The sequence below is a fragment of the Haliaeetus leucocephalus genome, unplaced genomic scaffold (assembly GCF_000737465.1).
Source record: "Haliaeetus leucocephalus isolate CR32 unplaced genomic scaffold, Haliaeetus_leucocephalus-4.0 Scaffold92, whole genome shotgun sequence".
Lineage (NCBI taxonomy): Eukaryota > Metazoa > Chordata > Aves > Accipitriformes > Accipitridae > Haliaeetus > Haliaeetus leucocephalus.
Window position 1 is genome coordinate 10,878,817 of NW_010972528.1, and position 27,382 is coordinate 10,906,198.

Here is a 27,382-nt window from a genome sequence, read left to right on the forward strand (position 1 = left end):
TTTCCATAACTTTAATGTACATGCCACATAGCCTGAACAAGCGTCAAAAGTACAGAAAGGTATCAGAAGAGAAACATCCCTATCTTAGATGCAAATCTCTGTATTAACACCCTGAGACAGAAGAAATTCACAGCATTCCCCAGACACAGGGTTTGTATTTTCGAGGTTTGAACCACTCACTGTTTAGGGAATTGTCATGAATAAGGAAAAAAAAAGTTCTGAAAAAATGTCACACACAAAATGTTTTGGCTGTTTATAGCACTCGGCAATGTTACTGAAATAAAAAATCCCAGTGTGGGTTATGGAGCCCATATGGACAAAGGTAGGATTAGGGCCTCTCTCCACTACTCTCCATACTGGAAAATGAACAGAATAACATTATGGACAAATGTGATAAAAAGGAGTAGAGTTGTAAAGCAGATGCTGATCGGGACATTAGCTTATGCATTCATCTGCTTCTCAGCTTAACCACAATGACCATGAACACTTAAATGATACTCCAAAAAGGAATGTAACCTCCAGAAGAGAAAGCCAAATTCATTGCTTAAAAATGGTATACTAGAAACCGCAAGAGCATAACAAGGGGGTCTAAGGATATGCTCGCATAAGAGATGTAGTCAATTTTTCCTTGCTCATTCTCAAATTAATTGAACTACTTACATAAGTGAGGACACTCAAGGAAAGCACTTCTAGATATTGCCTCAAAACATTAGGATTTCCATTCTTTTCTGTGAGATCTGCTGTGACTTTGGATCATTTATTTAAAGATAGACTGCGACGGGCCTTTGTTCCAGCTGGAGGAAAGGCAGCCACACAGATACTCAATACAGCTAAAGACACCCAGGGAAAGGAAAAAATTTACCCTTGAAGGAAAAAGGCTAAAGGGCAACCCACAGTGAGACAAGCCTTGTGGTTACATTTAAAGGGGAAAGCCTGGTTCATTAGTTCACGCTTGCCCACCTCTGCAGCAGGGTAAAGCACTATCGGTCTGCGAGGAGGCTGTTGTCAGACCTTGGTATACACCCACCAACTTCATTTAGTGGGATCTGCTACCTGTGCAGGTGTGAATGGTAACCAGCATGATCCCACTATCCTTTTGCAACCTACGCAGTGCTTGCTGAGCTCAGGCAGGATCATTTGAGGGGAGTAAATGCAAACATTGGTCTGCCCTTTCTACTTTCCCAGATGACCACTGAGAATATTCAAGCCCAAACTTGTTTGCTGCAATCATAACTACAGGGATGCTAACCCCTGCCTCTCTGAGCCATGCTGCTCCCAGAACATGCCTTGTTTTGGGCTGCATGGCTAACTGCAAGGACAAGTTTAGCTCATAAAGAAGTCATACTAAAAGGCTCAGTACTGATGTTCCCTCTCTTCCTTTCCACAACAGTTATTCCTCATTGGACATGACAGATCATAAACTTATTAAACCACTGAATATTCATCTTTTAACACATTGGAGTACATAAAGGAACTCTCAGCAATTAACATTCCTGAATTTGTATTCTGTAAATTTATTTCCTCAAATAATTTTTTTTTTGCATGATTTATTAAAAATAAAGCCAAACACTTGGTTCTTAGATCCTGATCCTCTAACCACTCACATATGTGCCCATCTCTTGCATGGGCTCTTTGAGAATCTAGTAGTCTCAAATTGTGGTTATCTTGTATTAATAATGTTTCTAGGTTTTTCAGTGCTGATAGTATGATTTTTCAGAGTTCCTTTCTTGTCAATTTTCAAGTACTACAGACACATGTCTTCTATCATTTTTTTCTTCATTTTAGAAGTTGCAACAAGATAATTTTCAGGTATTTTCCAAAATTCTTGCCCAAACATATCTTATTTACTTTCTAAATAAATGTATAAAAATACTTATATGGACATTTATATGTTAAGATTTGTATATAGATTCATATATAAAATTACTCATACGTTAGTTTAAGCTTTGTTGCTTTATTATTTTTATTGAATGACTGCTTTAAAATTTAGTGACCTATCAAGTCCTATTAAAGTAACTCCCACAAACTATTTCTGCCTCACATAGGTATGACCTTCCTTCACATGCTTCTGCAATCTGGCTGTGTGGCTTCTTCTGTTCTACTGGTCTATGAGCTGGGCATAGCTAGTAGGCGGGTTAGCTTGGTAGGTAGGATCACAGAGCAGTTAAGAGGATCCAAGGCTGGGCTGCAACTAGTAAGGATGTTGTGAGAGAAAGCTTAGTAGGAATCCAGATTCAGAGGAGTCTTGATGAATGCTTCACTGACACCTAGCAGCCGACTGTATGGTGATGCCCTTCTCGTATGTCTCCCTTAAAATAAGAAAACTGACCGCCATCTTTAACCTCATGTTTATGTCATTGTGTGATCAGAGGCAAACTTTCTCTAAAGTAAAAAGAATGAGGAGGGATGATATGTACACCCCTTCATTTATTAGTTTGTACTGTTCTTCTGTTGCAAGCTCAAGACTGAGATCTCACAGCTGTGAAGTGAATTTTTACTACCGTTACCCTCTGGCCATTTGGTAGATGTTTCTAGCCATTCTGATGCAAAATTAGAGGACTTTTTTATTTTCCCAGTGGACTTCATAGGAATAAATCTAACTGGGTGCCTATTTAGTGATTTCATTAAAAAAAAAAAACCAAACCCAACAACAAAACAGATCTAGGATATTTACTTGTTCTTTTGTTTAAAAAGAATGGAATCTTTGTGTGTTACATATTTACCTGCCAAACTGCTATATACCTACTTCAAAAAATCTGAGTGGACTTATGGACACTGTCATCTAGCAACAAACATACCTAACGCTTCATTTTATTCTTTTGTGTGTGACAGCCTTGAAAATACTTATCTTTGCCTTTCAAGGAAATTTTAAGTTTCTGGTGTGCATGCACACTGTGCAATATCTTCTTGAGTAGGTAGGGCCCTAGGGGCATAACAATATAGCATGGTATTTTCACCTAACTATTGTTAACATGTTACACTTGTATTTGCCCCAAGATAATGTACAAATATGTTTTAGAGGTTTTCCTAACCATAATCATGATGTTTCCTCTTGCTCTTCTAATAATAAGTTTAGCCACCTAGCCTACCTCCTGCACCTCCCCCTCCCCGGCCCCATTCTTGGTGAGTCTGACATCCAATTTGGAGAATCTATTGTCAGCAAGAAATCCATATGTACTCCTGAGAGCAGTAGGCATGCCCCTTTGAATTTATTTTTAGGTTTCAGTAGAATAAAGTGATATTTTCTTCCTTCAGTCATTTCTTTCATATGCATTTCCCACCTTTCCAGCGTTTACAAAGGAGAAATTAATGCTTCATCTTACTGAAAATATGTTTGTGTTCAAATTGAATATATACTGGAATGTACAATGACATTGGTAAGATTTGTGTACAGCTCTACAAAGAAGAAATTTTTGCAACAGAAGAGTCAAAAAGAAGTTTACATTTTGAGCAAGGCAAAGCTAAGACCACAGACACTGTGAGGATATTTATATTTTCCAGAGCGATTTCTTCTTTGCCTTTTAAAATAATTATTCAGTTTCTTCAAAGCCAATTTGCCATTTTGGTGTTGACCTTTGAGACTAAGAGAAGCTAACCCATAACCTAATTAAAAATTATTACACTTAGAGAGACTATCTTTTCTAGGGTTTCAGCGCAGAGCTTTTAACGGTTCTGAGCTAGTACCAGTCCAAGGTGGAAGCAAATCATGCTTGGCCTGTGTGGCCATCATTTTGGTAACTTCAATCCAACATTTAAACACCAATTGTTCACCTCAGCCCTGGAAGTCTACTAAGGATGACACAAACCTACCCCTGTTCTGGAAATCTCAACACAAAATTCCAAGAACGACTGTTTCCCAGGCTGGCCTGCCTGCTGCTGTACCTAGAGCCAGCTGCCTCCAAATCCAGTCAATACGCACTGTTGCCTCCTGATGCAAAGTTGGACCCTCATGCTCTGCTGGGGGGACAGAGGTGCCAGTCATGGGAGCTGTTGGCCAACACTTCCAGAAGCACCAAATGTTTAAAAAAGAAATCATGCCATTTCAAATATACTTGGGATAGAACTTGATCTTCTTACTGCACCCTAATTATAGCAAATACAGAATTAATTAAGAACCTGGGTCTGTGCTCTCTCTTCCTTCCAGAACATGCTGGATAAAGATCACAAAATCTCCATTGATCCAATTTACAGTGTTATGCAAATTGTGGAAAGGCTGTTTTGTATAATGGACAAGAAAACTGTGGGAAGCGGTTGTCTGTGCTATAGTGTTTTTTGTCATCCTGCCTGCCTGAAACCTGTCTTATTGGTTGCAAAGCTTCCTATGAAACAACATTTCTGCTTGGTCTTTCCCAACTGCAAATGTGCAAAATTATCTTCTGAAGGAGATGCAGGCAGAGAATCGGAATCTGAACTACTCAGCATATTTCTATTAATCCTTACCTGTGTATTCACTGTCCACAGAAGGGAGAAGGATATGGGTGGTACCAATTCCTTTAGTCTCATCTCTGGCTTGCTCCAGTAACCTTCTGTGGAAGATCACTGTGGGCTTCTGCAGTTCCCTTTCCCTGTCCTGTCCCCTGAATCTGTTCCCATGGCTCCCATTCTCTTTCTTCATCTCCAGTAGAGAGGAGCCTGTAGGCCTCAAGAAGAAGGAATACGCTGACAATTATTACGTTCTGCATCAGAAGCAAGAGCTTTAAAATGTATTGTCTCCCACGTATATTATTCTTAAGGCACAACAAGATTTTTAGAGACTCTAGTTATTTGTTTATTTTTAGCACATATCAAACCACAGCGGTTCTCCCTCCAGGCTATATCTGACAAAGTTACAGAGACTTTCCAGGCCACCTCAAAGCAGAGATTAATCCAAACAATTTAAACCTCTCACTGTTCCACAGGAGGATGGCATTCGATTGGATTATTTAGGGAGGACAAAATGTTTTTGTTGATGAGAGAGATGAAATCCTCAGAGAGGGAAATCAATCTTATGTAGAGACCCTGGAGCATTGATCTTGGTGTACATTGACAATTTCTGGTTGTTTAGCTATTTGGAATGACCGCACAAAATGAGCAAGTTGTTATAGTTTTAAGGTTTTGGTATTTATTGGCAACCCCAGTGCTCATACGATTAATCACACATTCAGAGTGTGAGCTCAGTGGAAATTGACTGCGACGCAGCAGAAACAAAGTTTTCAGTTATCATTGTGTAATAAATTGAAGCTATATCCCTAAGCAGATTTGTCTTCAAGTTTCCAATTTGCCTTGTTAAAAGTGTTGTTTATACAGTAGTTAGCAAAAATGCAAGTAATTATACACAGAATTCATTCTAAGCCATTCTGTATATTTTTTTTCCTCTTTATTGGTTTTCTATCTTCATTATCCAATATTTTGTTATACCTAAGCAGAAACCACATTCAAGAAAAATAAGAAAATAGCCAGGCCATGGAACGAGCACTTCCTTATATTGAGGACAGCATCTCTTAGATATAATGCTACAAGACAAGGCCTTCTGAACAAACTAATCCAAATGCAAACATCCTTTAATAAATGAGTTTTCCTTTGTACTTGGATTCTCTGATGCTTACCAGTGAGAAGCAGAACAGAAGGACAAACATTTTGGTTGATATATTTCATTTTATGAAATAATATTTATTCAGAAAGGAGGACTCTTTCAAACACTGCTAGGTTTTTACATACACGTTTTGCATTGTAAGAATATCTGTTTCTTTTACCAAAAAACAGATGCAAAAATAAAATCGTAACTATAATTGGAAATTGAAGAGCAATTTGGGAACTACAAACACTGGGAGAATATATTTAAAATGAGGAGTGCCGGGTAGGGAAAAGTGCAGTGTCTATGAAAGAAGGAGCTGTTCCAGCTTTGGTGTACTGGTAGAGACTTGCGCTGGCAAGGACTGATAATGCTTTATTGCCTTTCACACTTGCCACTGGGATCTCACTGTAACCTCGAAGCAAGCAGTTGCTAGGATGTACTTGCTAAAGATAAGAGCAAAACTGTGGAACAGAAAGGGGAAACCCTATAAGGCTGGCCTTGTGCTTCCCTGGAGAGGCTTACATACTCATAATGTACAGAAACTATAACCAGATCAGGAGAGACCTAATTACAGAGCTCAGAGATGTTAATGACACACAGAAATTTACATGCAGCTGAAAATATGAATATCTCTAAGGCAGCAGTCGTATCTCCACAGGGCTGGCTTCAGAACCAATGTTTTATAATCTAGGAGCTTTTTCTGTAAGGTAGAGACTTTCAAATAGTCAAAACCATTTATTTTTTAAGTGAACAACACTCACCATAAACCTCTGTAAAATTTTATTGACCAAGATCTTTTTTTTCTATTTGTAATTCCTTCTGTTATGCCCTCTCTGAATAGGGCTTGCAGCAATAATTCCTCACATTTATCTTTCCATCTTTCGATCTCAAAATCCTATATCTGATTTGGACACAGCAATCTCCAAAGCAATGAATACCCCTTTAATTTACTGAGACCTTTTAAGGACAAAATTACTGAATGATTTTTCTTAGGGTTCTTATTAGGTGCAAGGCTTTTTTTTATGCTTATATTTATTTATTTTACCAATTTGTGTAACACTGTGGTTGCATAGTTGACTGACTTCTATGTTCCTTGTTTCTCTTTAGCTTCAGGGAAACATGCCCCATATCTTTACCTGTAGTGGAGATAAGGAGTTGTCACAGCTGCTATCCATGCAGTCCTCAAACCAGAGAGTACTGTAATAAATCCTATTTTATTTTATGGACAAATAAATGCTGAGGTAAAATATTCGAGGATCGTTGCTTGAATACTTGCCATAGCAGCGCTACTGTAATAACCAGTATGACATTAATTTACTGCAATGTGCCGTAGGAAGAAGGAAGAAGGAGGGAGAAGGGCATTAAAAGAGAAAAATTACTATCCTTCGGATTTATTGGGATTGGCCTTCCTCATTTTCAGCCATCATTAGTTGATTAGGTGCTGATGACAGTATGGACAAGCGTGCTAGAATAGTTGGCTAAGAAAAGCCCTAAAGGTACTCTGTTAATTGAGATGATGTTCATATTGTACTTACTGAACATAACTGCAGACAGTGAAATAAGAGCTTAGTGTTGTGTAACAGACCACATGAACATTCACTCATTATCAGTCTGTAAAGAGGTGAAAACACTGCATATAGGCTACTATTACTACAGAAAAAGAGATAATATTAAAAACTGGAGGAGACTATCTTGAGAAACTGTACTTTATACAGCCTTCTGGGAGATGTTGAGAAACCTGTCTAATGTTATTCCATAGTTCCATTAGGGAGACATTACTGTATCAAAGGAACTGAAAATTGACTTATGCCTTCATCTTCTTGCACCTGAACATAATGAAAGAGCCAGATTTGCTTACCCACTCAGAAGCTTAAATGTTACTGATACTCGTTCGGTGCTTATATTCCACATACTTTAAATTTTCAGGTAATTTGGAGAAAATGGCAAAAAAATGCCACTATACCTCTTTTAATCTTGTTTGTGAAAAGTTAGCATTATACATGAAGAGAGAAATGTATGTACCTCTGCACAGAACCTGCAATGCAATAGATGTTTGGAATCAACAGTAACATTTTGCTAACAATGGTAATGCTATTACCAATACCTCCGTAATGTTAAATAATTCAATATGGACATTAGCCTGCTTCTTGCTGTGGCCAGGGTGAATTCAGAATGGAATAGACAGCAATTTAAATGATCTGTTGAACTTTTAGGCAAATCCAGAACTTTTTTCAAACCAACAGTCCTATGAATATGTTATCCACAGAGCAAAATTATCCCTGTATCTGAAGCATTATGTGCTTAGTCATAAAGGATATTACTCCTACTCACAAAATTTTAGTATCAACTCTGTTAAAGATAAATATCGGTATTTACTAACCTACTATGGTAGGTTGCTGGGGCCTCGCTGGTAAACATTCAGCCCATGAGATGGCAAATGGCAAAACAGTTATTCCTGAGCCAAACAGGAACTCATTTCCTTTGGTCATTCATGAGCCAGAAATTTCATATCACTATAACAAGATACATTAAAAATCCATACACTAGAAATACTCAGACACCTAGGTCAAAAATAGCACAGTTTAGACTATGCCTATTAGGACCAGAATAGTGCAAAAAAACACATACATTTTTAGACTTAGCTAGTGCTTCAAATGCATTACTACACAGTCAAATCAATAATTACACTTACAACTGGTCATCCATGCTCACAGATACTGTTGTCGTCACTAATCTCTAGCCTAGTTTTCTTATGGGATGGTATTAGTATTCAAGGGCTTCTTCTGCCATCAGATTCTTCTTACAATAAATATGGTTCTATCTTTAATATCCAGTGAGATAATAAATAGCATTGCCTTCTTTCAGACAACATCTGTTGTGACTTTGGCATTCAGCTCAGTGGAAAGGGAGTAGCGATTGATCACATTATTGGATATCTAGACACGATGTGGCAGCATCTTTAGTAAAAGGCTTTGAAACTCAAGCAAATAGTCTGAGGTAGCCACAAGAAAAATGAAGAATATTTGAAGAGTCAAGATAAGGAATCAAGACATCCAAAAGAAACAAGAGATTCAGGATCAGAGACACACAATACTCTCAAAAATGTTAGCACAAAAATATTCCCTTTAAAATACTCATCCGAGTAAGCTCTAACAGGATCAGGCTTTTCTAGTTCATGTTGTCTGTCTGTTTCTAAAATCATTGTGATTGTGGATCCATGTATTACTGTCATGGCAGTGACAGAGAACAGATCTGTTTAAAGTGCGCTTTACCAAGCCCTGTCAACATTTGAACTAGAAGAGTGATAGATTGGACAGGTTTGGGAGATACTGTTTCCTGCCACTACTTAGGAGGGCTGACACAAGAGGCAGAAATCCACCAGGCCCAAGCGCTGAGGTTTTCACCATGTCTTGCAGCTGGCCAGGCACAGTGCTGTTGCATACATAAGGACAGGAAAGTAATGAGAGCAAATGTTTAATGTGTAAATCAATCACAATGGAGACCAGTTGTTATCTGCAGAGTGGGAAAACACAGAATGAAATGGAGTGACACACCAAGATAGTAGTATCTATGACAATATCACGCGATTGCTGAAGACAAGATGAGGAGTATGAAGTCTGTGCAGGTTTTCTCTTTGTTACCAAACTTACTACTGTGAAACAAGAATGAGTAGGGTAGTAACAGGAAATTCTGCACAAATAATGATATATTAACTTTGTAAAATTTAAAAAATACAGCACTATTTGTAAACAAACATGTTAAAATATTTTTCTCCCACCTTAAGTGTAGAAAATCTGTTGGTCTAAAATCACCAAAAAAATCTTCCAGTCTGAGTTATATTTGTTACACAAGAATTACAGCGTGAGGGCTTGCATCTTAAAAACATTCACAAAAGTAATGTTATTACAAGTTACTGGTTGTTTGCAGTATCTGGCCCTTTGCAAGGACAGATTTGACATACGAGTTGTGAGGTTATCTGAAAGTATCTAGCCCCTCCCGCTGCCATTTTTTACAGCTGAAACTCAATGTTCCTTGCCTCCTCGGTACCTTGAAGACACATCACAGAACCATGCCTCCTTAGGCAACATGCAAAGCCTTTCACCCCAAAAGATGTGGAAAGTCCCAAATATAGCCTCTGCTACATGGTTGTATGGCTTCTATCCCTTTCCTCAGCAGGTATAAAAACACTGTACTCATCTTTTTCAACCAGAGGGTACACCTGGCTCCCTGGTCAACCCCACCTGCCAGGGATGCCAATTATAGGACAGCCTTTCCCCTGCTCACTGCTCCTCAGCTAGTGCCCTTCGCTCAAAAGCCATCTTTGTTCTTCCACTGTACGCAGCACAGCCTACTGGCACACTCAGTCTCCCTCCTTCACACCTTGCACTTCCCAGGATGTTCCTTATCTTCCCATGTAACCTTGCCATACTTTCACCATCTCTGACAGGTTGTTCTCTCTCCATGTCCCGGTTCAGTCACCTTCAATCCCTTAACATGCTCTCATCTAACTAAACAGCTTCACTCAGATTTCTATAAAGTCATAGAGCTTGCATGGGTCCTCTCCTATATATATATGTACATGTATATTGTCAAACTCTCACCCCATATCTTCTGCAAATAGAAATAAATCTTATCTCATCCTATATAACTCCCTCTTATCTTACCATACCTCCACACCTACTTTATCCTATTCCTCCTCACTACAGTGAGAAGCCTCTTCTTCACCATACACCTACTCAGAGGGGCTGCTGCTCCAGTTTGCCAACCAGAATAAAACACAGAGATGGCCCCTTCACCCAGTGTTACTTTCATTACTATAACTCTTCCTCCACCCACACACCATTGCGTAGTCTTCTCCTCTCCATACCAATAGATGCAGGGAAGTGTGGCATCAGGCTTGCAGTCTCTCACTGATAGTAGATGGAGCTTCCAGTCTAAACAGTTCTTCCATTACAGCATCATACTGATCAACTGAGACAAGAATTAGCCAGTGTCGCAGGAAGAGAATAGGGACCATTTTTCAGAAGAGTGGATAAGAACCAAATTTTTTTTTTCCCCACCCCTTTAAGAGCTTCTGCATTTAAAGCAAGGAAAAAATGGGAAGTGTTTACATGGACATTAAAATAAGCAATATCCTTGTAGTTAATTATATGCACTCAAACTTACTTAGTCAGTTTTTTGTTTTTTAATCTATATAATAGATGTACACCAACCTGGTTTTGAAAATGACCAGGTGCCTTGGGAGTGATGAAATTCAAGCTGAATTTCTTGTAATGCAATTTAAGATGTGCTAGACCCATTGGAGGTGGTATTAAGACCATTCCTCAGGACTCTAGCACCTATGCAGCAGTTCAGTTACACAGCAGAGTGCTTTATCTTCCTGCCCCAAGTTTCTGTGAGATAAGATTAAAATAGGTACCGTTATGGCAGAAACCACCTTTGCATCAAGAACTGTAACGAACAGTCAGTGCATGATGTTATTCAACTCAGCTGCAGTCCACATTCAATTAATTCACTTTCTTAGCACTTTCCTGCCAGTTAATATTGGACAGTAAAATGGCATCCAAGCTTCTTGTCTCCAGGCTGGTGAGAGAAAGGGTTAGGAGCTAGAAAATAAGATAACCTATCTTTTATTCTATTCATTGAGGCTGAGGAAGGATGAGTCTCGGGGTGGGGGCGTGAGTGTGGTGGGTGTTAATTTAAAAAATCTTCAAAGTGTTTAATTTTGTTACATATAAGTCTGTCTATACAGTTCTTAAAGAAGGTTCAATCACTAGCAAAACAAAACACGACAGGTTCATATACATCCTCATCAAAACAAGCAGAAGTATATCAGGGATTACGCCACTTTTTCCCCATGCTATGCTTGATGTCAAGGGAAAGATGAGATTTCTTTCCCCTCAGAGAGAGTGACCACAGTCTTTCAATATTTTCAAAATCTCTTTACATGGTATTCTCATCCAGGATGACCACCACTTCCTAATGCTCCTGAGAAACAGAAACCAAGCTGTCCCATCCCATTACTGCTCTTGGAGGAAATGAGGCCAGGTTAGTCACTATGAACACGGTCTCACTAAGGACTGTTTAAGGATAGCTGAAGAGACAGTCAAGTGTAAAAGAGGAGGTTGGGGATTATGGGGATTGATAGGTAGTGTAGACAAAAATTGTAGCAGGAAGGAATCAGTGAAGGGATTATTGGTAGGGACTAGGGAAACATACTATAGTCAGATACCAGACTACAGAGGAGAAACTAGTAAAATGATATAAACCCAAAGTTGTAAAAAAATATATCATTATATTTCTAAAACTTTATCTTGCTGAGTTGTAAAATCTTCCAAAGGAAACAAGCTGTATCTCAGGTGGCACTCCCAAACTGTCTAGGGAGACGGGCTATGTTTGACAGATTTTGATTTTGTGGCAGTGTTCATATTTTATGAAAGAATAACATTACCCTTTTTTTATATACATCTTTGCTATATCTGTCTTCACTGATTTTTCTAAGAAATCAACAGACCAGGTGTCAATCAGATCTTCTAGCAGTACCAACACTAGATATCAGAACATATTTTCCCTCTTTTTTCTTGTCATTTCGGTTTGGTTTGTATTTTCTATCTCCTCTTACTTTCCATTAAGTATTTCCAGACTCACTGGAACTCCAAACCTTTAGGCAATACCTGGAGCAGCTGCTGTAAAAATGACTGATTGTGTTTCAAAATGTTCATCATTCCTGTAGCACTTGTCCAACTACTAACCCGGTAAATACTTTTAATACTGCAACAGATTGGGATTTTTAGTTTTACTTTTTAGCGAGCAGGATACACAGATCACGAACTTGGAAAAGGAACATGAACCGGTTTTTATTTCCTTTAATGATGGCTATGTATAAATAGCCATGACTACAGAGAATCAAACAATTCATTGTGAATAACGCTTGTTAATTCAGCTCATTTTTTAAATTTTCACAGGTAGTTTATGAACAGAACCTGAAGTCTGTTACATATTCACAATTTCTAAGCATTTGTGGTTTCATTTAGGAGAACAATTCTTGGCATATCGTTGTTTCACAAATTGTCCATTAGAGGAATTCTCTATTCATGTAGTTAGTTCATTGCGTCATCCATGGCTGTGGCTTCATACTGGGCAGCAGCCTGCCTCAATGGCTTTATGCTTTCCATTCCAGGCTCCACATTCCCCCCTCCAAAGCCAGTTACACTGGCACAGCTACTCAGTGAGCAAAATCAAGGAGCTGACCCGCCTGAAGAGAGTGAAGTGTAGAAGAGGAGACTGGGGAAAAATTGTAGCAGGAAGGAAACAGTGAAGGGATGATTGGTCGAGACAAGCTGGGGGAGGAAAAAAGAGGGCACGTGTTTCAGCTGTGCAAATGTTCTGATCTGGCCTACCACATGGCTGCCCAAGAACCAACGCTGGCAAATACCAAGGGGAAGCGAAGGGGCAGGGGCACAACGGGCCAAGATGGGGCTGCCCGGACAGTTACTGCTACCAAAGAAACATGCCACTGCCTAAGGTTTGTAGAGTTCATTTTCTGCTTTCTGGTTGCTCATGTGCTAGCTTTTTAACACTTGAGAACAACTAGCTAATAGAAATTCATGTGTACGTGGTTTCTTGGACAAACACTATGCCGTGCTAAAATTTGAAAAATTGCTGACACTTCCAAAGTTTTTTTTCAGACAGGGATTAAACAACTATACAATGATAATAATCATAACTGTGAATTGAACTTGGAGACTGTTTATAAAAGTAGTTGTAAAAATACATATTGTTTTTGGCTTATCTTAATAATTTGCAAATTAACTTACAGATTCAACATTTTTTTTATAGAAATAGGTTTCTGAGACAGCTAAATGTTGGGGAGAAAGTTCTGCTGTGGCTATCACTTTTCTAGCTATATACAGCAGAACAAAAAGGACAAATTTAACTATTTCAGTAACTTCATCTGCAACAGATAATAACATCTGTTATAGGATGTTGAACAAATAAAGTGAAGAAAGGTTCATACCTACGATTCCTTAAGAGAGAGTTCTATACTATTTTTGAGACAAAATATGACCATAGAAAGAGATTGTCCTTATAAAGATTAATTATCCTGAGTATTCTTGGGAACCTATTTCTTTGCACACCTGTGGGTTAGAGGAAAGGGAATTAGGTACTGAACAAACAAAAATAAAAACTGTAGGGAGTGGATGTCTAAGTAAATTCAGAAACCTTCAAATATTTGGGAATAAGTGTTTGCTTTATAGAAATAGCAAAATAGGTATGGGCTGTGCAACTTTCCTATGTTCCTCTCTAGCCTACAATATATGAATTTAGCTTCTAACTGTGCAACATTATGCAAGTGACTGGTATAGTGCATACAGACTATATTAAGAATTTTTTCATTTCTCAGTCAGTTTCATAATGGAAAGTAATTTTTTAAGACCTGACACTGTTTACAATATCTAAATTTGCATTGCCTTTTGTCTTTTAACTGCTGAATATTTCATTTAGCAACTTTTCCTTTAACATCTAAGTTCCTTTGGTAAGTAAGGGTCATGAAGGATGCTTTCCAGTCTTCCGGACTACCCTTGAATGATTTAGGTCTGCTCTTTAGATGCCCCAGATCATTCCAGTGATTCTTCACATGCTCTATGCCACCAGCTGGAGGATTTTGCATAAACATAATGGAATGGAGATAATATTTTTCCTTTGGTGCACCAAGCATACACCCACACTGCATCACTTAGCACAGGGATACCAGTTACCTCAGTGTAAGCTGGTTAGCACTATGCAGCACCCCAATTGGCCAATGTGCTGACCCAACTTGTTTAGAGAGGTAGCATTAGTATTTCTGTTTTGTAGTTCATACAGCGAAAACATAATCTGGGGCTCACAAAACAGTAGGTAGAAAGGCTAGAACAAACATGGTTTTGCTAGCTAGGAGCTCCTTAACAGAGGAAATATCAAAGAATTTTGTTAAGGACCAGTTACACAGCTATAGTTAGTTTTCTATTGCTTGTGTGGTGAATCCGTTTAGAGAATCAACTGCTGTTTAATGCAATTTTGAATTAGAAATTCTTAAAGTATGCATCTAAGATTCACAAACACCTGTTTGCTAGCAAGATGGAAAATACTCAGGGCCACCCAAAGCTGTTACACACGTTCTATAAAAGAAGTGAACCAACATAAATACCTAGGAGCTTAGGCACCAAAAGACGGTATTCAGGATATGCAGGAAGGTTTGTACAACCAATAGAACATTTTTCTTGCACACTGCCAAAATAGATTGCAATTGTAATGTAGCAGACCTCAAAAATCAAAATAAAGAGGAACTCTGCAACAAGGAAAAATATGAGTTTCAATATATCCGTAGTCATTGCAAGACAGAATCCTGGGAACTGTAAGAGCAGAAATTAGAAAAGAAATAGAATGAACGAGGGTTCCCATTACAAATCACTTCTCCCTCTTTGCTCTGGGCTCAAGCAAGGAGCACTTCTATTTACTGTATAGCTTGTGTAACACATGGCCACAAGGTGTTCTGCAGAACCCAATATGAAATCACGACGGAGTTCATTTCTAGCATCTTGCTGGGATACCTTAGTAGTCTTTCCTCCTTCTGTCAAATGTCCTGCTGTGACTGTCACTCAGGCAACCATGAAGGGCAATCAAGGCATGGCACAGCCTATGTTTGACATGCTGTCAAATATTAATTTAGATGGGCCAAGATCAACTTTCTGCTAAATCTCAGAAAAGTCTTAAGAGCTGAAGCAGCAGTGGAGGCTGCACAAGTGCAGATGTGCCCTAGGGCATGCCTAGGTAGTCAGGTGCAGACAGCTGCATCCCAGCTGTGCTTGCGTGTGGAGCCACACAGCTGGAAAAAAGCCAACAGCAGTTTGGAAGCTGCATAACCACACTAGCATAAGACTGAAGCAGAGATGGCATGAGTGTGGCAGACCTGCCCATGGGCATGTGGCTAATCCAGCTGGCTGAATATGCTCATATGCTTGAAAACAGCCAAATGGTTAAGTGCCTCACTGAATCAGGGCTAAAATTTGGGCTTTTTTATTTTAAAAACCCTTTTTTTAGAACATTTGCTTTAGGGAACCAATGGCACCCAGACACAAAGTAATAAGCACCTATGACAGGAATAATTAAAATGTGAAAAACCTAGAATGAAGGAGAAAAAAAGCCAAAATTATTATAATCTTAGGGAAATACACATTTACCAAGTAAATAATAGGGGTTTCTGAAAGTCTCAAATAATTAACACAAATCTAAACCCTCTGGTGTTCATTCTCAGGAGAGACATTTGAGACAGATAGACCCAAGAGAATGCAACTGATGAAAAGGAAAATATTCCAATCTCCTGGCTAAACAATATGCTTTGTGTAGATTTTTATTAAATATTTTAAACAGGAAATTAAAATAAAATGATAATTGTTGCACAATGCTCAAATACTAAGGTGGTAAGAATGTTTTAAATATCATACCAAACCCCAGAATATTCAAAGTTAATGTTGATGGTCCACACTTAACATACCTATTATCCTTGTTACTATTAATAGTGCTGCTTTAACACTGCAGCTCTGGAAATATTTTCAGAAGTAACATTCTGAACCTGAATTCAAAGGGACTGTTCACATAGGCTAGATCATTTTATGGCTTTAAAGATGAAGGGCTATATACTGCTGTGCTTTTTTTCTAAAGATCCCAAAGAATTCAATCAAAGAAGGCTTTCTGATTTTTTTTAACCTCTTTTACCCTCTTCCTTCTTGTTTTAGTATTTTCTAACAAGAATTGAACTCATCTTTCACAGCATTACAACATTCATACATGATCTCGAGTCACAAAACTGCTGTGAACTCCAGCCACCCCCAAAGTGAAGGGTGACAAGACCGGACTACAGTTCAGACTAGAAAGTGAAGCATAACTTATTTCATGGAAGGTACATGGGAATGCTACAACATTATCACATTTTTATCCAGCAGCTTGAATAAATGTAGTGTCAGCGTTAACTACAATAAACCTTCTCTTGCAGGCGTTTCTCATGTACTTGCTCCACTATACATGCGAAAAACTAAAACTTGCATCCTAAATTGCATAGCAGCTGCGTTAAAACAGACTATAGCTTAAAAGCAACCATACTCGATGATCTTAAAGATCTTTCCCAATCTAAATGATTCTATGATAAATGCCGATCCAACTGGGGCAGTTTTTCCTTCTGAAAATGCTGTGGTAGAAAACTCTTCACGGATATCCTCAGTCACCAGGCAAAGGTGACTAGGCTGAAAGAAGGCCTGCCTGGGGCAATTGCTGAGTGCTTGCCTTAGCCTTGCAGTTTACCCTCAACCCACAGCTGCTTTCTGCAGCCCCTCTCTCTTAAGTTATGGTAAACACAGATCAGATGTAGCCTGGAATCCAGATTTCAGATCTTCATTGCAATTTAAACGTACTTTTACAACTTAACCATTTGCTACACTACACTAGTTCACACCTCTCTGCCCCCCTTGAAATTTTCTCACCCAATTCCCAGACAGCCTTGCTGCCAGGCTGCAGGAGAGCTGGCAGAGCCACGAAGCCTTTTCTCCATCTCCTTTGGTGCTGCTACATAGCAGGCTGCCCTGGAGAAAACATCCTGGAGCGGAGGAGCCACACGTTTCCAGAGGCCATGTCAGAGCTCCATTCCCTAACTACAAAGAATATGCAGGTGATACATATCATTACATTAAAAAAAAAAAAAAAGTACAGCTACTTATTTATTTCCTGAAAACCAGAACACAACTGCATTTTGAAGTAATGAAATCTTCCTTGAAACAAAACATCCACCCAAATGTAACTTTAAATGTAAATGTTGCTCCCACAGAAGTCAGTAGGGAATTTTGTCACTGGTTTCTTTAACAATAAAATCAGGCTGCCTGCCTGGATTTCCCAAATCCCACAACTCTACTTTATGTCATTATTACTATTTGTCAGAAGCCTGAGAAATGTGCTAGGCACCTCCCCATATAGATAAAAGGACATAATCTTGAAAAAATATGGAAGGCTTATCCTGTTTCCACACTGCCTTTTAGACAGTTTAGGAACCAAGCAGGTGTGTCTTATCAAACTCATGTGTGAAGTTAAACAAAATACCAAACCCTATCCTAATTCTTAGGATATTTATATCCTTTATATTTTGATGCAGACCTTTAGGCAGTTCCATTTCTAAGTATATTCTCTTGCAGTAGGAGAGCAAGTTTTTGCTCATATATTTACACATGCAAATAAGATGCTGTGGGCTGTGATAGGTTATCTCTATTTTTTAGGGACTTTTCTTGAAATGTTTGCCAGGAGGTTATACGTACACACGTATAACTATATCCTCCCAGTAAATGGCAGAATAAACAGGTATATAAAACATGCATAAATGTTGGTGTATCTGTTAGTACTTCCCTAACACTAAATCAAAATTCAATCTTTTCTTCTAAAATTTTCTAACATAATTTTCAGTCTGCCATGAATATGTGTATAAACTATGTATATAAACAATTTAGCACAGTACATGTACAGCAGCTAGTCTCTGCAAAGTACTGGTACATCCTGAAAAAACCTGGTTTGTATCTGAAAAATATTGAATGCAAGCTTTAAAATTGCAGAAGTATTTTAAGGTGAGACACAATAAATTACTACACAAATACTAACAATGTATAAAAGTACTTATAGCATGAAAGCTTAACATGTTGTCAGAACATTAAAATTCCCAATATCCATGTGAGATAAATACCATCTTCATATTAGAAATGAATAGAGAAACATTTTGTTCCTCTTGAGAAACCACTGTAGAACCTTATGATGAATTCCTGGCCTCAGCTGTGGACTGCAAGCTATCTGCCACTACTTTGAGTATAAAGACTGCTTTTCAGTGCTCCTGGAAAAGCCAGAGTATGCCCTCATCAAATGCCAATCTTGCATCAGGCCTACTCGACCCAATTTCTGATTGGGTATGCAAAAATATGTAAAGATAAAATGCAAAATTTCTCAGAGTGATCATTACAAATACCCCCCATTGCTTTCTTTTAAATATTGCTAGTCTAACACGTGGTCCCTGCCAAGCAATGCAAGAAAAAGAAAGTTCAGAAAATGCATAGTTTTCAATCTTTGAAATGCATTTGCATACAAAGTGTACATTTAAAGGGAAATAACTTGACAGCGTCAGTGTCTGATGCAGTAGAAACTTTATCACACCTTTTCTGCACATCTAAAAACATTGCCAAACACTAGATAGAATTTAATAGTATTTAATGTTTATGAAATAAAGGCAAAAGTTTAAAATGCCTGGGATATGCAGTTCCTTTGTGTTATGATACTGCATATATTTTCCCTTCATTTAGTGATTCTTCACCAGAGAAAAAAGAAGATATATCATCTGACTGACTCCTGCAAGATACTGCTTCCTTACTTCACTCTGCAAATAATGGAAAATAAGGTATATACTTCCCAGAAGAACTTAGTATCATTGTTCGTTAAGTACCTGTTTCTGGAACCACAAACACTTCTTCAGTTTTCCTTCTCCAATGAAAACAGTGACTTTGTGATGAACAAGATTGTATTGAGAACTCCAAAACACTGATATGAGGCTTTTTATCTCATATTTAAAAGGAAAAAAAAAAAACCAAGAGCTAAACATTTAGTTTCTGTACCAAGAGTTGTCCTCAGGAAGACAAAACATCTTTTACAGCTACCACTGATTATATTTATAGAACCTCAGATAGATGGTGTAAGATTAAAAAAAGCAGGGTTTTTTTTTTTTTCTAAGTTTCAAATAGCATACTTGATTATTAATATTATCATTCCTCTTATCTAAGATAATGAAAACAGACTTATATCCTTTTGGTTATATTTCACTCTATGATAAATATGTCAGAAATCAACATCTTGTCTTCACTTTTGCTTTGTGAACACTAAGGAATGACTATTTCTTTATGCTTACCTTATTTGAACAAATGGGTAGGATGAAATTTATATTAGTACTATGAATTACATTCTCTTGTAGTATTAGATATAAAGATTTTTTTTAATCTACATTTGACCTGCCACATCTCTTTAAAATTATGATATGAAACAATGTAGGAGCTAGGATTAATGGGAATACTCAGTTTCTGTTAAAAGAAAAAAAAACAATGTACAGGCTTCTCTAAAAAAAATTAAATAATTAAAATGCAGCCATTCTAAGTTATTCTAAGCAATATATTTGCAAAAGCATTAATTCTTTTCTAAGTTACACTTGAACTTATTTTTTTTTAATCTTGAGGAAAAAACAATTTGCCAAATCCTACTTGCTCATAGTGCTTCTCTGATTTTAGGTCAGTATTCTTGTTGGAGTTCTGTGTACTACAAAGGCAGATCAATAAACTTCATGGGCCAAATTTGGACTAACAAAACCAGGTACAACTCTGCTAAAGTTAAATGAAATGTCCCTGCTTACATCAATGATAAACTTGGCTTTTTATGGTGTATTAAAAAGAGAAAGAGAAAATGGTAACAATGTTTAACTTTGTTGTGCTTCATATGTACTTTATCTTAAAACATCTACTTTTGGTTTTTAATTGTAGTGGTGTTCTGTAAAGAAATACGACCTTATAGGGCATTTTCAGGAATAGAACAGTCTATATATTAAAAGGCAGCAAATGATTCATAACTGCTTAGCGGTCAGGCCTGTGGGGCCATGCTTCCCATGTGAAATTTTTTTCTGCATTGCAAACTCTTACATTAAATTGTGATAAATGAAGAGCGGAGGCTATTCATACAAATCAATGACTTTAGTGTATGTGTCATTAGCCTGAGAGATGCAGGCAGCGGTCACTACTATAAATCATGTGATGATCTGCTGTCTGCGACTCGATGCAAGCAAGCAGATGCATTAGGAAGGTTAAAGAATGAAATTAATCTGTGCATTTCCCTTTCTTTCTTTTTTTTTTTCCTTTAGTCACCTGGTCATACGGAAAGAATTAAAATCACATGATCCAAAGTTAAACCAGCTACAGAACAGTAAATTGGCTAAGTTAGATGTCACCTTTCAACTTAAAGTTAATTAAATATTAATGGGATTAATTTATTCATCATCACATGAAAAGTAAAATATATAGAATACGTAAAATCCACCAGTGCTCCTCGCACAGGAGTTGATATTATTAATTGCTTTTAATGTAGACTGTGGCACGAGACCACGTGCAAGAGATCAAGCACACCGCAAAATGTGCTCTGATACTTTTAAGTGCAGCATATTTCTTTCTTCGCATTTTATAAATCCAGTGTTTAGTAACCCATAGCCATGCTCTTCATCCCAGTACCTTGGAGTGTGTTATGAATATGAGTCAGGTTGAATGTAATACTGATGATAGAATACATTTCCAGATATCTGTGACTGGGAGTGTTAATGGTGACAGTGTGCAAAAGGGGTCAGGGACAGTAAAAAGAGATATGGACAATATAATTTTAAAAGGGGAATTAATGAATTTGGGAAGGCCATATTTGATATAAATGTTAGGCCAAAGCCTTCAGTCTTTACTCAATACTTACTCAGGCAAAACACCCACTGACTTCAGTGACAGATTTCCTGGGATGAGGACTAAATATGCCCCAAGAGTCAGATTGTCCCTTACTTTTATAGAAGAAATTGGGAAGATCATGCAAGAATCCTACCCCCTACTGCATCCATGTAGATCCTGCAAGAGATCATACACATCTCCTTCCCGCCGCTCCACCGCTTCCCCTTTGCAGCCTAACATTACTCACAAGGAACAAGTCAGTATGTTACAGAGTAGGAGGCACAGAGCAGGAGTCATGCCCAGGAACAGCAACACTCAACATGCTTATGCATAAGTCTGCCATGCTCCCAAAGTCAAGCAATACATCGGTACGGACTCCAGGATTTGGCCTCTTGTAACTAGCACAGACTGTAGTAAGGAATCTTGAAAAGGGTTCGAAAGACTCTGCTTTGAGCCAGCAGTTGACTATGGGCACAATCAAGAAAGCAAATTAATGACAGAAGTGATTGCATTTCAAAGGTTCTTGAAGCAGTCCATGTGCATAAAATAGTGCAGAACACCTTTATGCTTATGAAGGGCACTATAAATCAATAAAGTATAAGTTAGCTTGGACAGTGATAAGATAAGTATTGCATGTGCTTAATTCACTTAGTTATCCTTCCAAAAAAGATAATACACTCAATGTGGACATATTTCAATTGAATTGATAGTAGATCAGGACTGAGCAAGCCTAGAGAGTGAATTACTTTTATCCATCCCATCAAGTATAAGGATGAAGTTGCAAGCAAAATCAATGTCAGAAAGGTCTTACTGTCTCTTACAATAGCATACCTACTATCACTTGTAATGAAATATACTAAAATTAATAATAACTATTAAAAATAAACATCTATCCTGTTATGGTGCAAACTTTTAGCAGGTTAAGAACTAATGATATTAATTTAGATTTCTAAATTCCTCAAAGGCAGAAAAAAGCACAAAACCTGCTCATGTAATTGGTCAGAGACCACAAAAATTATTATTAACTAGAGTTGCCTAATAAAGGTGGGGAAGAATTGCAGTCAGTAGATTTAAAATTACTGTGAGCTGATTCCCCCAGTAAAGACAGTCTCTTGTGTATTGTTCCACTGTCACTTAATTACCACATTGACTTTGTATGTATTTATTTATATTTGGTAGCATTAAGTTTAGGGCACACATCGCACACATATTTTAAGTTAATTTTCCCCACCATCACTTGGCTCTCCAATTGATCCCATCTAGTCATCAGGACTTTGCTCCTTTATGTCTACAGCAGTGATTGAAGCGTAGTGCAAATACCACACAGAGATTTTGGGTTGCTGGTAGAAGCTGAGCTGTAACAATACAGAGTTTAGAACACTCAGATTATCCCAGACCTAGCTTACAATTTATCTACATAGCTCTGCAGCCTGCAATGTAGGCAAACCTCTCTAAAGAAAGCATAATCAGACCCAAGCACTTCATTTTAAGGACAGGACCAAACATATCCAACCAAGTGCTTTACTTAAGGTTAAGTACGTAATTAAACTAGAGATCTCCGTTGGCCAAGCTAAGGCTTTCACGTCCAGCAGCAGGGCCAAGCAGCTGTTCTAGGCTGCATCCTTGCTAAGGACCCATCTAGCTCCTACCAAAATCAAAGACAAGATTCTTTGCAGTACTTCATGAGATACATTTCTGTCTTTCCCAAGGTAAGTGCAGTGATTTTAGGAATTCACATCATATTTGCTGCTTAATTTCCTGGGAAGTTGTGTTTCTGCCATTGCTCCAGATTTCTGCCTATTTTCTACCCATTCATGAAGCTCGAGAGCACTGTATTTTAAACCCAAATGAAGGGAGCTATCATGCAAAAATAAAAGATGGCTGCCCATTTTAAAATTCAAGTGAATTTTTCAAAATTTTTTCTATAATTGCCTTTTAGGAAGCAGAATGGAGTTCTGAAAAACTTTGGTAGCAACCTGTAAAAGTCCCTCTCCAGGAATCTGAATATGAAATAAAAAATGAAAAATATTGTGTGGATGAAATCGCTCCTTCCTTTTGGAGCAAATCCATACTTCCTTTTTAGTGACTAATTCCTGATTTTTATATCACACATCACTTTTGAGTAAATGCCAAAAAAGAGGCAAAAGCTCTTTACAGTCAGCTGATAATTTTATACTGTGGGTTTAAATTGTGGGTCGACAGGAAACCTGGTTTTAATTTTTAAGCATTACATTAAGAAAATAAAATATTTCTTACAAAAGCAGCTACTTTACTGGAATGCTTGATCCCACACCCAGTTTATTTGCCTGTTTTAGGGACAGTTGGGGAAAGTACTTCGCATTTTATGGCTGAGTCAGGCTCCTTTCAAAACCATATGGTAGCCGTAGCATGAATCACCTGCTACCTCGGTATTTCCTCAGCACAACTGTTTCTTTCCAGGTCCTCCCTCGCACTGGACTCCATCATGCTAGATACTGATCGCTCTCATTTCCAATTAGCTTCAAAGTGAAGGCACACAGTAGCTTACAGAATTAGCTCAGCTCCCTACATATAGCGGCCAAGAGGTCCTTGTTCATGTAGCCTCACTTGGTCCTCTCATGAGGGTAAGGACTGCTTATATAAGGGCAGGAGTCAGAGCCAAACCTTTAAACAGCAATTATGTCTCCCTTAAATTACAAGGACCCTTCTTAGGGTCAAAAGAACTAGCAAACTTGTTGATGTCCCTTTACTGGTTGCGTCTAAAGCATGCTGATGAACAGGTGTTGACATTGCTAAAGAAAGGTATTACTAGGAGATTACATCCAGGAACCTGGACAACTGTAGAAGGAGGGCAACGTAGACTCTTGGGTTTGCTGTATCTCCCAATTACTACACAAAAGACTAAAACACAGGGTCATGGATAAAAGTGAATAAATGTTTCTAAATTCTTGTCTTAAACACACTTAAGCTTAAAGCTATTTAATTGAGGCTTTAAAAGCATGTATGCTTTATGAAGCTGTGGCTACCTGCTTCATTCTCTTGCTCTTATTTTTGCTTTTATCCTTTTAGTCTTGAAGAAGCCTAATTAGAAGCTTGAACAGGGCTCTCTCTCCCTGCCCTTAAATCAGTAATTGGCTTCAGTGCAGAGACTGTCAGGAAATTAACACATCACAACATGACAGCTGTTAATTTTTTCTCCTTATTTGTCATATGAATCACTGCTGATTTGCCAGAGTGCATAACAAATTAGTGGTCTGTAATCAGCGGCCTCTCTCCTGTGTGCAGCACCTACTTGTTTTTCCCCTTTTCTCCCAAAGTCCATTACTTCACTGCTTCGGCAGGAATGACTGTTGCTAGGTGTGTCATTGTCAATAAATCAGAATAAGCAAATGCTAAAAGCGCAAGAAGCTCTTTAAACTTTGATGAAGGCTTTTAGTTACATTTTTAAACTTACACTTGGAACTGTATTTTTTTTTTTTTTTAAATTGTCACTCCCTGGCATAATATACTGTCAAGTCTTCTGGTATCATCCTAAGCTCTGCATTCTTCACAATGTAGAGTTGAAAATGTGATTTGCAAAAATTAAAAGAAGATATTTTTGTGAAGACAATTCTTAAAACCGTAAGGCCTGCTGTGGACCCCATGCCAATAAATAACAATTAGACATAATGCACAGTGAGATTTTCCTGTTGCCTTGACTTATATTTGCTGTATTTTTGTATAATAAACTATCTGAGTCAGTGTGCTTCACACACCAATAGAACTATATGTGTAAAAAAAGCCTTGAGTCCAAATACAAAACCACAAAAATTGGAAAAAGTGAATTAAATTCTATCCCTCTAGACAGTGGTACAATACAATCTGAGCATTTTTGACCATCTTCTTTCTAGTTTTTATGTTTTACAGATGATGCTGTATATGGTGAAGGCCATGAGAACAATGCAGTAGTATGCAAAAGCTGGAACACTTCTTCCTGTATCTCTGAGCTATGCTGAGGACTGGTGTTCTAATGACAGTTTAAGAGGTCTACTATTGGCTGGTATGCTTATAAAACGAGAAACGCTTTGGAAATATGAACTGGAAAACTTGAACCCTAAATTATCTGATGTATGTAACTAAAGTGAGTGGACCTGTTATATATTCAGCATCTTGTGTCTCAGACAAAGTAAATTAAAATCAGGAATACAATATATTTTTTTAGCAAAAGGACCTAGTATGAACCCTGTCCTATGTTTCCTAATTTGTACTGAAACATGCTTAAAGTGCAAGTTCCCTGTAATTTTCTAAGTGCTCATAAAATAGTTTACTTCCTTCTATCTGACCTGAATAAACTACTTAAAAGCAAGAACAATGGAAAATGTGGAAACCTATACTCCAAAGTAAAATGCTGCACAATACTTTGTATACATCACACCTTTCTCTCAAGACTCAAACACTCCACCTTCTCCTCCAGAAAGGCATGAAAAGAAAAGAGTATTCTATGCTTCAAATGGTACCTGAACGCTGGGTGTTTCTGAAGAACCGTTGCTTCATGCAACCATGCAACTCTACTGTAAGCAAGGTCATCTTCACGCCAGGAGGCAAGGAGGGGGATCCCAGCCCTCTGAGGTCAGTCTTGTAAGGCGCTGGCCCTGATCCAGCAAAGCACTTACACACCTGCTTTGCTTTTAAGGTAAGCAGGTATTTAAGTGTCTCAGAGACAAAGTGCTCAGTGCCTTACAGTGCTGCATGCATATGTTTATGAGTAAGATTTATTTCGTGATTCACAGACATCACACTATGAACTAGTACTCCACGGGTACTACTAAAATTTTCAGTAAGATTACTTGACAATTATAATTTCAACTTTTCACAGTCTCTTCAGTAGCATTTTCCCTACGGTTAATTGGTGCTTTGTATTTACATGTTCATACAAACATGAAATGGTTATTTGCATGACAATATCTAATTATTTCAAAAATCTAAAGAATTGGATTATTTTTCAGTATTGCATGTATTTTCTGCTATAATTTATGTTTTAAAAAACAAGGAAGGTTTAACTACTTGTAGGAGTTTAAAATAAAGCCTCAATATTTGCATTCTTAAATGCAATTTGAGTTTTTAAAAAACATCTTTCCTTCAATATGAAAAAGCAACCTATTTCAGAAATTTTGTTTTGTTGTTCAGTCTTAATAAGTATATTTTCTGAGTAAAATGTAAACTTTCCTTTTGCTCCGTTATGTCTTGGTTTAAAATCACAGCCTTAATTTTTTATTTACATTACAGAATCAGTTAGCCTGAAAAGAACTGAAATGAGCGATTATAAAGTATATGTAGTATAGGGCAATTCCTCCAGCTTTTTTGAAATGCCACTACAAAGTGAATCTCAATACTGACTAAAAGGAGTTCCTTGACCTACTGTAGTACCAACACACAGAGGGACTGTATTAGGCATCTAGAAGTCTTTAATAGGGCTTCTGTAGCAGACAGCCTTTGTGCAGAAAGGTCACGAGTGAACACTGTTTACTAAGTCTATAAATTACTATTTCTTTAGCCTCGCCAGATTCTGCATGTCAAAAGCAGTACTAACAAAATTATGGTGAACCAATATGTATTTCAAAATTCAGACTTAAAAAATCATTTTCAGTAACAAAGTGAGAAAAACCAGAAAAATCAACTAAGAACAAAACCATAACAAAATCAGTCACATAGAAACATTGAACAACACTAAATTACCTACAGGTTTTCAAACTCCCTGTCATGAGGAAAATCATTGTACAACACTCAGCACATGTGAGGTCACTGTGTAGTTGTGCAGCACGTGTACACTCATTTGCTCATCTTACTGCTTTATCGGCACTTCTGGATGTCCCATCTTCAAAATATGCCATCACTAATTAAAATTCGGAGCAGAGAAAATACCTGGTCAGAGAAAAGTGCCTGGTCAGAAAAGGAGAGAGTTGGCAGGTTACAGACAATGAGGCATCTATGCTTTGCTCCGTCTTTCTGGTGTTGGGTGCTCTATATTTTACGGTGAGACCCTAAGATTTCCATTAGGTCACTTGTGTTACTAATACTTGCTTAAGTGGCAAAGACTTGAAGGGACAATGTTTGTTTGTGGTTCATACAGGCTGGCCACAGTGGTGGTGTTTAATAAATAATGAGGAGGAATTAAAGCAAGTATATGAGACTTGTATTCATTATTAAACTGACTTCCTGCTCCCAAGATTTCAAGAGCCTGTTATTAGTGGTCTCATAATTAAAAACAATGGATTTGGCAGTGACTATAAATATACAGTAAACCAGCATGTATATTTAAATAAAGGAATGAGATGTTCTTAAGAGCAAT